A 13,370-nucleotide genomic window follows, 5' to 3' on the forward strand; every position below is an offset into this window, starting at 1 on the left:
AGTGCTGGGATTACAGGCGTGAGCCACCGCGCCCGGCCAATTTTTTTATTTTTAATAGAGATGAGGTTTCACCATGTTGGCCAGGGTGGTCTCAAACTGCTGACCTCAGGTGATCTGCCCACTCAGCCTCCCAAAGTGTTGGGATTACAGCTGAAAGCCACCGTACCCAGAAACTCTGACAGGGTTTCTTTGTTGCAGTCTTTTTTTTTTTTGAGACGGAGTTTCGCTCTTGTTGCCCAGGCTGGAGTGCAATGGCGCGATCTCGGCTCACCGCAACCTCCGCCTCCTGGGTTCAGGCAATTCTCCTGCCTCAGCCTCCTGAGTAGCTGGGATTACAGGCATGCGCCACCATGCCCAGCTGATTTTTTGTATTTTTAGTAGAGACGGGGTTTCACTATGTTGACCAGGATGGTCTCGATCTCTTGGCCTCGTGATCCACCCGCCTCGGCCTCCCAAAGTGCTGGGATTACAGGCGTGAGCCACCGCGCCCGGCTGTTGCAGTCTTGAAGGGAATTTCTTCTTCAGGAAACCTCAGTCTCTGTTCTTAAGGCCTTCAATGGATTGAATGAGATCTGCTCACATTGTGGAGGATGATCTGCTTTATTCAAAGTTTACTGATTTAAATGCTATTCGCATTTAAAAGATAGCTTCACAGCAACATCTAGACTGCTATTTGACCAAACAACAATGCACTATAGCCTAGCCAAGTTGACACATAAAATTAACCATCAAGGTAGTCAAGAAGGAGTGCTCCTCTATTTCTTCTTCAGCTCAGGAAGAAAAAACTCTGAGACTGAGGGATGTAATCAGGTGCCCTGAGAATGTTCCCTAAAGCTCACTCAAGCTTAGCAGATACCAGCCTAGCACAGTTAAAGCCTCAATGAAAGAAATGAGAGGTTTTGATACCTGACAAAGCTGCTGAAGATCCCAGAACTCTGGCTAGGGCCCTTAGAAGACCAAATTCATGAATAGTTCAGGATAAATTTGAAAATTTTGCTCTCCTTAAGATTTGGATAAAATAGGCTGGGCACAGTGGCTCACACCTGTAACCTCAGGACTTTGGGAGGCTGAGGCAGGTGGATCACCTGAGGCCAGGAGTTCAAGACCAGCCTGGCCAATATGGCAAAACTCTATCTCTACTAAAAATATAAAAATTAGCTGGGCATGGTGGCATGCACCTGTAATCCCAGCTACTCATGAGGCTGAGGCAAGAGAATCACTTGAGCCTGGGAAATGGTGGTTGCAGTGAGCTAGGATTGTACCACTGCACTCCAGCCTGGGAGACAGGGCAAGACTCCATCTAAAAAATTTTTTAGATAAAATGAAGTAACCAGGATAACACTAGAATAAGCAATGATAATAGTATTTGAGAATAAGTATAGGATACAATTAACTATAACTACATATATTTTCTTCTAATTGTGTATAATTCTTCCGATTTAGAGATAATTCTAGGAGTTAATTAATTATAGTTAGCTTCTTTAGCAGATTATTATTTGAAAAAGAAAATCAAAAGCATGCCAATCTTTGACCCAGTTAACCATTATCTGTGAGGATGGCATCTAGTGGTAGATTAATTAATATCTAGGTGGAAATGAAACAACTTTTGGAATGCTAGCTTTGCAAATCTAAGCCAAAACCTATCATGAGATAGCAAATGTCCAAGCCTGTTGTTTTAATATATGCCTTCTGAACATCTAACTACTATCTCTTCCTTACTTGTTTGTCTTCTGATTGTCAATTGGCCAGGTGCAGTGGCTCACCCCTGTAATCCCAGCATTTTGTGAGGCCGAGGCAGGTGGGTCACCTAAGGTCAGGAGTTTGAAACCAGGCTGGCCAACATGGTGAAACCCCTTCTCTACTAAAAATACAAAAATATTACCTGGGCATGGTGGTGCATGCCTGTAGTCCCAGCTGCTAGAGAGGCTGAAGTGGGAGGATTGCTTGAATCCGGGAGGTAGAGGTTGCAATGAGCTGAGATTGTGCCACTGCACTCCAGCATAGGCAACAGAATGAGACCCTATTTAAAAAAACAAACAAACAAACAAAAAGCTTTTAATGAAAAATAACATGTATTCTTAAGAAACATCCTTTTGATCCACTTTTCCATTACGAATCCTATATTCTTCTGATTAGGAAGTGTATAGGGAATTGACACCATTCCTATTTTTATTTCCCTGGTTCCTACTCATTTTTATAAATTTAGTATTCATGCTTTTCACTCTATAGAAACACACTTCCCACCAAGGTCTTCACTTTTTTCATAACTAAATACTCTTTTTTTTAATTGTACTTTAAGTTCTGGGGTACATGTGCAGAACATGCAGGTTTGTTACATACGTATACACGTGTCATGGTGGTTTGCTGCATCCATCACCCCATCATTTACATTAGGTGTTTCTCCTAATGCTATCCCTCCCCTATCCCCTCATCCCCTGCTACTCTCCCCTAGTCCCCCACCCCCCGACAGGCCCCGGTGTGTGATCGTAACTGAATAGTCTCACTTCTAAAATTGTCTGTATTCCTATAGAGGTTTAAAAGGAGGAAAGAGAAGTAGGGAGTTTGGTCATGTATTCACCTAGGTCTTCTAACACGATCCCAATGGCATGCAGATTGACAAATCTACAGAGAACCAAGGTTGTGATGATTTCTGTTCTTACCTAAAAAAAGAAAATATAAATGAGAAGTTTTGTTCTTCTCACCAAAAGCCTCACCATCATCTTAATTGTATACAAAATACTTAAGAAAAACACAAATTAAGGGATGGGAAACGATCAGAGATAAGAATAGCAATTCTGTCCTTTATTCGCAGACTAGAAAAACTGACCTTTTTTTACACTATAAATTTGAAAATTATCATGTGATGCTTTTGGAGCCAAAAGAATCCCCAATTCTCTGGGATGGAATGGATTGACTAGGAAAGGAATGTATTACCAATTCTAAAGGGCTGGTAATCAGGGCTGTGGCAACTTCCTTTTTTCTCTCTCTTTGCCCTCTACTTGTGAAAATTTTAGCACTCATTATCACTTTCAGCAGGGCTGAAACAAGGAAAAGTATTAAAATTCAAATTAGCCTTTTTGTAGAAGCTTTGCTAAAATATGGAAGAATAAAATTACATGCTATAATTAAAATTTAACTTCCCAGTTGCCATCAATCTCGTCTGTGAAATCGAGACGAAACCAACTCAAAGTTGGTTTGGCATTTGTGAGATTCCTTCTTCTGGAATCCCATAAATTCTTTGTTACTAATAATTACTTACAGTTTAAGAGATTAGTCAGGTGCGGTGGTTCATGCCTGTAATCCCAGCACTTTGGGAGGCCAAGGCGGGCAGATCATGAGGTCAGGAGTTTGAGACCAGCCTGGCAAACATGGTGAAACTCTGTCTCTACTAAAGATACAAAAAATTAGCCGGTCTTGGTGGTGCACATCTGTAATCCCAGCTACTTTGAAGGCTAAGGCAGGAAAATCGCTTGTCCCTGGGAGGTGGAGGTTGCAGTGAGCAGAGATCGTACCATTGTACTCCAGGCTGGACAACAGGGTGAGACTCTGTCTCAAAAAAAAAAAAAAAAAAAAAAATTAGAACACACCAGGTAGTTTTCTAGATTTTACTATAACTTCTATATTTATTTGTGCTAAAGCCGTTTTGAGACAATAATAACAATAGTGAAAAAGAGACTAAGAAAACTGATTTTAACAACATAGGCTTCAGAAATATCAGGGCAGAAGAAAACTCTAAGATCGGTCTTCACATCTAAACAATCCTGTGTTAGTTTCTATGCCACATAGGAGGGAATTATGTAGTTCTCTTCCATACCTTACTCTTAACACAGGCTGGTATAGATGTAAATTTGTATGCTTCTGTGGATAGACTACTTTATAGAAGAGTACCGTTATTCATTTCCTGCCCATTCTGCTATTCCTGAGAGATGTTTATTCTTATAATGAGACAGATGCTGAGGGGCGACAAGCTTATTGAGAGAAATTCAGTCCCCAGCATCTCAGCTGCTGGAGGTCAGGGTTGATGCTGCATTGGTGGCAGCTTCCAAGAGGTTCTGTGCCTTGCTGTTGTTTGTGTTAGAAATTATTTTTATTGCACATTTTCTGAAAACTGTTAAGAATCAATGAGCTTACAAACAACTCACCTAGAAAGCCCTGCAATACTCTATACAGGGAAAGTTGGGAAAAAGTAGTAGAATTCAGGACCCCTTATCTGACAAAAATGAACATTATTCTAGCAATACTAGGAAGAGAAGACTCTACCCAAAGATAAATATGGCAAAATGTCAGAGGGGCTGTGTCAAAAAAGAACGATTTTATTATAACAGATGCAAATGTGAAATGTGGAAGCTGCTATATTCCTTTACCAATGGCCAACTTTTTATCCTGAATTTGGACTCTTCCAGTTCTGGGTAGATCCCGTTTTTAATAAGGTAAGGGCTCAAAGTACAGCCAGTTTAAAGGCTGGAGTCAATCTGCAAGGACAGTGTGATAGGGATTGGTTTATTATGCTGGGTTCCAAGGTACAGTGGGTTTGGGAGGTGATAAATACATCCATGTATACATAGAATTCCTGGTTGGTGGGAATGCTCTGGTACCCACTACTATGTCTGAGATGACTTCTGAAGATAAATTGGGATTGAGTTCAATAAATATTAGCACAGAAAAAAATTGACAAACTTTATTTTATATTATATAATTTAAAAGACATTATTCCAATATGTTTTCTTGAAGTATCCCCTACTACCATATCTGAGCCTTGTCATATCCCTCCTGGTGTCAGCATATCAAGCAAGAGTGAAGTTTTATTTTAGGCAATGGGAATATTGAACCCACGAATGGTGCATAGTGAGGCTTGTTTATTCTCTTCATTTGGGTAGAGTAAATTTTTTTTTTTTCATTTCTTAGAGATAGAGTTTTGCTTTTGTCACCCAGGCTGGAGTGTAATGGTGTAACCTCTGCCTCCCAGGTTCAAGCGATTCTCCTGCCTCAGCCTCCCGAGTAGCTGGGATTACAGGCACATGCCACCACGCCGGCTAAGTTTTTGTATTTTTAGTAAAGACAGGGTTTTATAATGTCGGACAAGCTGGTCTTGAACTCCTGACATCAGGTGATCTGCCCACCTTGGCCTCCCAAAGTGCTGGAATTACAGGCATGAGCCACTGTGTGAGTAAAATTTCATTAGTAGAATTAAAGATAAGCACTGCTACAGCTGGCTCTGCATCTTTCAGCATCCTTGGGAAGTACATAAGTCCTTGGGTAACCCACATTTGAACCTCAGTGAATCTTCAGGAGACTGCAGGATAACAGAGGTGGAGATGGGGTAAAACTATTCCAGCCCACAGCTACCCCAGGTATCGTCTGCTTTTGCTTCCATTAAGCTCTAAATATTCTGAGCCAAACTGAATGCTCTGGAATTCTGTAAAGAAAAAAAAATGTTCAGGTAACCTAGAGTAATACTGTCCCCCTGGAATTCTCTTTAATAGCTAACACAAGATCAAAGAGAACCTTTCAACCAAATGCCAATCCTCTGGGTCTACTGTGAATGTTTAAGAGTTCCCTGAGCCACCCTTGAGTTTACAGACAGACTAGCACTCCCCAGCCTCCCCCTAAAATTAGGACTGAACGGCAGGCCAAGGATACTGAAGGGGTTCTCTAACATCCTTATGATGGTGGCTCCTGGAATACAGTGTACTATAAAGTTAGGCTTCCTTAAGAATAGCTAGTGATACTCAGGCAATGTTCCCAGGGTTAAATTAGACTAGATGAAAAGAACACCATAATTAGGGTACTTATGTTCTAGAAATTCAATAGGAAATTCTCCTGGGGTTCTCATGCTTTTACCTTGGTCTTCGCCAGAGGGTCAAAGTGCTAATTAAGGCTGGGCACAACGGCTCACACCTGTAATCCCAATATTTTGGGAAGCCAAAGCTGAAGGATTGCTTAAGGCTAGGAGTTAAGAAACCAGCCTAGGTAACATATCAAGTCTCTACAAATAAATAAATAAATAAATAAATAAAAAGCCAGGTGCAGTAACACGTGCCTGCAGTCCTGGCTACTTGGGAGGCTAAGGTGGGAGGATCGCTTAAGTCTGGGAATCTAAGGCTGCAGTGAGCCACTGCTGCACTCTAGCCTGAGTGACAAAGTAAGACCCTACCTCTAAAAAAGAAAAAAAAAGTGCTTATTAAAACTAAAACTAGTAAGGAAATCCCTACATACACGTTCCAGATTCAATACTCTGGAAAAGGCAGGTAAATAACCATATTACATGCCTGATGGAAGTTTCAAGTTTTCTCAGTGGATCGGTGTCTGAGGCTCTGGTTTTCACTCAAAGCTTCACAAGTAGTTCTTATCACAAAATACACACAGCACCCATCATACTTCCTGCATTGATATCAAAATCACCAGACATCAAGAGTGGATTTCAGAGAGCATCAGTCTGCAATGTATGCACAGGTCAGTAGAGGCACCCCTGTCTGCTAACGAGAAAGATTATCAGGGTCAGGATGTGGGCAGCCACAAATTGAAGACCACTTGCTGCTCTGCTCATCAAACAACCCCAGAGATAGAAGGAGCAAGTTATTTTAATGTGGAAACCTGAATTTGGAAAATCAGGTAGTAAACCACCAGCCTCAGGTGAACTGAACAGTAGGGATGAATTTCTGTCACTGTGGACATTTCTTACAAGAAAGTTATCAAAAAAACTTTCTATATCCATCCAGAACAGAGTCTGGGAGACTCTGAAAAGTGTTTATGAAAATATTTGAGGTTGACAATAAAAATATATATAAGCTATTTACCATATCCACAAGAAACTTTCCTGCTGTAATCAGGGTTTCTGTCGCTTCTGGGCCCAAGATAATCTACATTAACCAGGTAATCTGCAAGAAAGATAGCAAAATAAACACAATAAAATGTATTGTCTCTTCTACGTAAATGAATTCCTAGAACTATACACTGGTACGATATGGGTCAGTTTACTGAGCTGGGCACTACTTTTGCTTTGGTTTCAATCAATACCATTGGAATTTACTTTATATGAGATTCTTTCCCTGGCATTTCCTAAGGTTCCCCAGTGGGGAGATGGCTCCTTGAGCTGTCTTAAACTGCTTCATTGCTATTAACATAAAGAGTTAACTCAGTTTTCACTTGCAGACTATCACTCTGAGGTCATTTTCGGACTCACTAGCTATCTCAACATGTAGACTTTTTATCCAACCACAGAAGCAAAATCAGTTTTTTTCTTTCCTTTTGTTTTTTTTGAGACAGCGTCTCACTCTGTCACTCAGGCTGGAGTACAGTGGTACAATCACAGCTCACTGCAGCCTCAACCTCCAGGGCTCAAGCAATCCTCCCACGTTAGCCTCCCAAGTAGCTGGAACTACAGGCGTTCGCCACCTGTGCCCAGCTAATTTTTTGTATATTTTGTAAAGACGGCTTCACCATTTTGCCCAGGCTGATTGCCAACTCCTGGGTTTAAGTGATCCTTCCACTTCAGACTCCCAAAGTACTAGAATTACAGGCATGAGTCACCACGCCTGGCCAAACATGTTTCTTTCTAAACTAATATTTTTCTTCCTTTATTGTAATGAAAGCCAAGACTCTTTGTTTGCTCAATAACCATGGTAGTAAATTACCAGACTACAGCAAGCATTCTAGAGAGTGAAGGAAAGACATGGTATTAACTACTCCTCTACACTGAATTATATGAAAGGATCAGAGAAACTTGTTTTGTTCTTCTATTTTTTAAATTCAAAATTGGCTTTTATTCACAAGTAGTTGCATAGGCCTTCTCATCAACATCACTGATGTTTCTAATGCCAGACACAGAATTGAAAAGGAAACAATAGTCAAGTATATAATATACATGAATAAGGGAATTTGTACTGACCATTTCTACCTAGGATTCTTTTTATTTATTATTTATTTTGAGACAATCTCGCTCTGTCACCCAGGCTAGAGTACAGTGGTACAATTTCTGCTCACTGCAACCTCCAACTTCTGGGTTTAAGCGATTCTCATGCCCCAGCCTCCTGAGTAGCTGGGATTACAGGTTTGTGCCACCATGCTCAGTTCATTTTTGTGTATTTTTAGTAGAGACAGGGTTTTGCCATGTTGGCCAGGCTGGTCTCAAACTCCTGACCTCAGGTGATCTGCCTGCCTCGGCCTCCCAAAGTGCGGGGATTACAGGCATGAGCCACCATGCCCAGCCTTTCTCTGACTCTTAAGACTCCATCTTTTCATTCTTTGAACCCAAACAGAGAAAGATTCTGTGTGGCTTATTCATCATCTAATTCTTAACTAATGCTCTTTCTACTGATAAAGAAAATTGAGGGTTAACAGCATCAAAAGCCAATGTGTTCTTACATGGAGGCTACAGTCAATACCATATGGTATGGACAATAATGATAATAACTTACACGTCTAAGTCACTAGTATTTTACGAAGCACTTTCACAGCTATCTTATTTGCTCTTCTTAATACCCTGTATGGTAGACTGGAATTATTAGCCTAGCTTTTAAAGACAAGATTGAGGCTCAATGAGATTAAGTGACCCATCCAAGGTCAATCAAAAAGTGATAAAGACAAGAACTCAGGTCTTCTAACATGTAGTTCAGTGCATTTTCCCACTATACGATACTAATAAAATGTGTCTCTAATGAAATGGGCTCTCAGCTGCTAAATCTACCTTTGGAATTATCCAGTGCATGAGGCCTGTACTATAGACGATATGTGTCACACAGCCAAAGACAATAATTGATGAAACCTATGGAAAGAACCAGTGACAAAGTTCTATACTTTTCTCAATGGGTTAATTCTTTTAACAAAATAAAAAAGAAGTGCCATTATGTAAAGCAAAAACATTTTTAATGACTGTAGCACCTCTTCTTTTTCCTGTGACTGTATTCTTTTCGTCAAGTAATACTGAGGCTAACTTGCAGTTCTGAGTTAAATCAGTCTGGATGGATATGCTCATGCCTTGCTACTCAAGCTGTAGTGCATGGGTGGCAGACAGATAGTATAAACATAATTTAGGAGCTTGTTAGAAATGCAGATCCTTTGTAGGTAATGATAAGGGAGAAAAAATAATGCAGATTCTTAGGCCAGATTCTCACCCTATACCTATTGAATAAGAATTTTAATTTTAACAAGATTCCCCAAGTGACCTATGGGTACACTTGTTGGAGAAACACAATGTTAATACATATTTGCAGATATCTGCCAAGCTTATACTGAAGAGGATGTCATACTAGCATGCTCTTAACAAACTAACAAAATACAAGCTCTACTCCAGAGTAAATGCATAGTGTAGAATGACAGAAATAATTAGTAGGTCAAAGGGTACGTGAAAACAGAAACATTTAACTTAGCCTCTGGCTAACTCAGGTAGTTCAAAAGACCATGAGATGTTGAAGTCATGCTGGTTACCATATTAAAACATACAGTCATTCCAAATAAATTGTTATAGTAGTATAAGCAGCAAATATAGGAAAACTTTCCATTTCACATCCCCCTTACAATCACAGCATTTTACCATCTATAAAGAGCTTACAGTCACCCAGCCACATATTTCTCTGCCCTGATCCTTTGAGGAGGTTTTAAAAAATTTGGTGGCCCCATCTCCAGAGGTCCTATTTGATTATCTAGGATAAGGGTCTTGGCTCCCATGATTTAAATTTGTAGCCAGGGTTAAAAACCAGTGCCTACTCAATTTCCTTCACTGTATAGATGAAGAAATTAGGGGGTTAATTAAAATAGTACCAATGTAGCATGTTTAAATAAAAATATTCATCAATAAGGAATGATTTATATAACCCGAAACTTGTTGACCAAGTGAGAGGCTTAACTGTTTCAACAAGTGTTTATTACCATTTACCCTTTTTTTTCTTTCTTTTTTTTTTTAAAGACAGAGTCTCGCTCTGTTGCCGAGGCTGGAGTGCAGTGGCAAGATCTCAGCTCACTGCAACCTCTGCCTCCCAGGTTCAAGCGATTCTCCTGCCTCAGCCTCCTGAGTAGCTGGGGTTTCAGGTGCGCACCACTATGCCTGGCTAATTTTTGGTATTTCTAGTACAGACAGGGTTTCACCATGTTGGTCAGGCTGGTCTCAAACTCCTGACCTCGTGATCTGCCTGCCTCAGCCTCCTAAAGTGCTGAGATTACAGGTGTGAGCTACTGCTTTTTTTTTTTTTTTAAGGAACTGTTTTTTGTTTGTTTTTTAACTCTGAACACGAGTTAACCTTCCTAACCTTTCTTTGGAAGAATTATTACCCAAATATTTACCCAAAGGAGCTGACATCGGCAAGTTTCAAAAGACTATAACTTGAAATAATATCGTTGACTTCTATTTTTTAACTTTTTCTTAACAGAAATTACTTTAGGATACATTCAAATAGAAGAGCTATTTTAAGTAGCTTACAAAATTAAAAACCAAACAAGGATCAAAATCTGAGGCAAATAGGAAGTGTGGTAATTTTTTTTTAATGACTGCACTTTTTTTGACACATCTACCACCAAAGGGGGTGGTCTATTTCTTCCCCTCGGCACTGAGCAGGCTTGAGATTGTTTTAACCAATAGAGCAGGGCTCTGCAAACTATTTCTGTAAAGAGCCAGACAGCAAACATTTTACACTGCAAACCATACAATCTCTATTGCAACTAACTCACTCTGCCATTGTAGTGTGAATTGTAGTATGACAGTACATACATGATTGGACATGACTATGTTCCCATAAAACTTTATTTTCAAAAAAGACATAGCAGATGGATTTGGCATTGGGCCATAGTTTGCTGATCCCTGCAACAGAATGTGGAAGAAGAGATGCTTTGTGACTTCTGAGAATCAGATATAAAAGGCCATGCAGCTCTGGGAACCTTCACTCTTAGGAAGTTCCCTCTTGGAGCTTGGCCACCGTTCTGACGAAAGTTCAAACCATAGAGAGAGGCCATATGTAAGTTCTGTGGTTAACAGCCACGGCGAGCCCAGCCTTTGTGTCATCCCAGCCCAGGCACTGGATCTGTGAGTGAAGAAGCCTCCAGATGGTTCCATTTCCAGCCTTTCAAGTCACTCCTCAGCATTTGAGTCATCCCAGCTGAGGCCTGGACAAAAGATCCATACCATGGAGCAGAGACAAAACATCCATACCATGCCCTATCTGAATTCCATAAAGATAATAAAATTGTTGTTATTTTATGTTGCTAGGTATAGAGGTGTGGTTTCTTTTGTAGAAATAGATAACTAGAACAGGGACTGACTAAAAATCTAAGAGCACACATTGAAGGCTAAAAATCTCACAAAAGGAAGTTGGAGTCAAATAATTCAATTGAAAATATTTATGCCTTTTTTCAAAAACAAGTTGTGCTTTATTTTTTATTTTTTGGTGGTCTTTATAAATTAATTAAATGGTTTATAGAAATCTTGTCTCTGAAAGTGAAAAACAGTAGTTTGTTCCTTTTTTTTTTCTGTTTGTCTATTTTGTATTTTTTCAATCAAATCTATTAAGAATTCGTACTCAAATTTGGGCAAGAACTGCTTCAGTGATTTTTGTATTTCTGTTTGGATAAAATACAACATTGGCTAACATTTTTAAGTTAAAACTATAAGCTCTCTATCTGGGTCTTGATATACTCTATCTGTGTCTGTGAATGTGTAATATTTTCTTACCTCTACATGATATTGACACAATATTTTTTTCTTAGTCACTTTGCCAGCCTGTACCTTCAGCCAGCAACGCACCGCTCCCCAGGCTGGACCTCGCTTGGCCATGCTACCTGCCGCTGGAGGCGCCCCACTCACTTGGCCCACCCCAGCTGAGTCTGGTTTGCATACCAGCTCAGCCCAAGGCTGTGCCAAGCACACCCCAGCAGACAGCCCCCTGTACTATACTCATCCCAGTGTTCGGTGGTTCCTTAGCTCTTGTCCTGTATCCAAGAAGAATGAGGATATGCTGACAGTTGAAGGGTAAGGGTGGGCAGAGAAGCCAATTTATGCTTTTTAAATGTCATCTATTTAAAGAAACTTGTAACATCTTGTTCAGATGAACAAACGAACACTCCAGTGTAGTAGTCAATCAAAAAGAATTAAGTGAAGATGAAATCAGGACACTGAAACAAAATTAAAACAAAAAATTCTGAACAGGAACAAAAACATAAAGAAACACACAACAGCAAGACTCAGAAGCTCATTGCAGAAAAAGAGAGTGAGGAACAAGGTGAAAACATTTGACTTTTAACCCTTGAAAAGAAGAAAAACAAATAACACTGAAAAACTTTATTTAAATGTTTATTCTTTTGCGAAAATAAAACCTACCTCTAGATGGACATAGTATGATTAAATCTGGGAGGGTCTCTTTACTCCTAATATCTTTCAAACACCAGATAAATTCTGGTGATGAGGTCCTGAGAAAGCCCTTTGAGACAACAGCATCTTTCCAACTGTTCTGTTGGAAAACAGCAGAATAGCTGCTAGAGATCTGTGAGAGCTGCCTTCAGGAAGAATGCCCCAGGAAGTGAGGGATTCATACTTCTTTTCTGTGATCACCGATGCTATGGTGGACATAGCAGAGGAAGAACACCAGTTCAGGGTGGTGTGGTTCATTGACGAGTCTCTGAACTGACAGAGAAATGTGTAAGCTTCCTGCCTCATGAAGCTGATGCAGACAGTTTGGTTGTGTGATCTCACACTACAAAAATTGAGAAATGGGGACTAACTGTGGAGTGCTATTGTGGCCAGGTAAACATTATGGCCAATAGATTTTCTTCAAAAATGGAGGTTGCCGCTTCAAGACTTTAATAGAAATATTCCCAAAGTATCTACACATTCTGCTCTTCCTGTGTCTTAAATATGTGGTTGGCAGGCCAGGCATGGTTGCTCACACCTGTAATCCCAGCACTTTGGGAGGCTGAGGCAGGAGGATCACTTGAAGTCAGAAGTTTGAGACCGGCCTGGTGAACATGGTGAAACTTTTTTCTACTGAAAATCCAAAAAATTAGCTGGGCGTGGTGGTAACCACCTGCAATCCCAGCTACTGAGGAGGCTGAGGCAGGAGAATCTCTTGAACTCAGGAGGTGGAGCTTACAGTAAGTCAAGATCGTGCCACTGCACTCTAGCCTGGGTGACATATTGAGACTCTGCCTCAAAAATTTAAAAATTAGGGGCCGGGCGCGGTGGCTCAAGCCTGTAATCCCAGCACTTTGGGAGGCGGAGGCGGGTGGATCACGAGGTCAAGAGATCGAGACCATCCTGGTCAACATGGTGAAACCCCGTCTCTACTAAAAATACAAAAAATCAGCTGGGCATGGTGGTGCGTGCCTGTAATCCCAGCTACTCAGGAGGCTGAGGCAGGAGAATTGCCTGAACCCAGGAGGCGGAGGTT

This window comes from Sapajus apella, unplaced genomic scaffold (assembly GCF_009761245.1).
Source record: "Sapajus apella isolate SASKATOON/1434 unplaced genomic scaffold, GSC_monkey_1.0 scaffold37, whole genome shotgun sequence".
Lineage (NCBI taxonomy): Eukaryota > Metazoa > Chordata > Mammalia > Primates > Cebidae > Sapajus > Sapajus apella.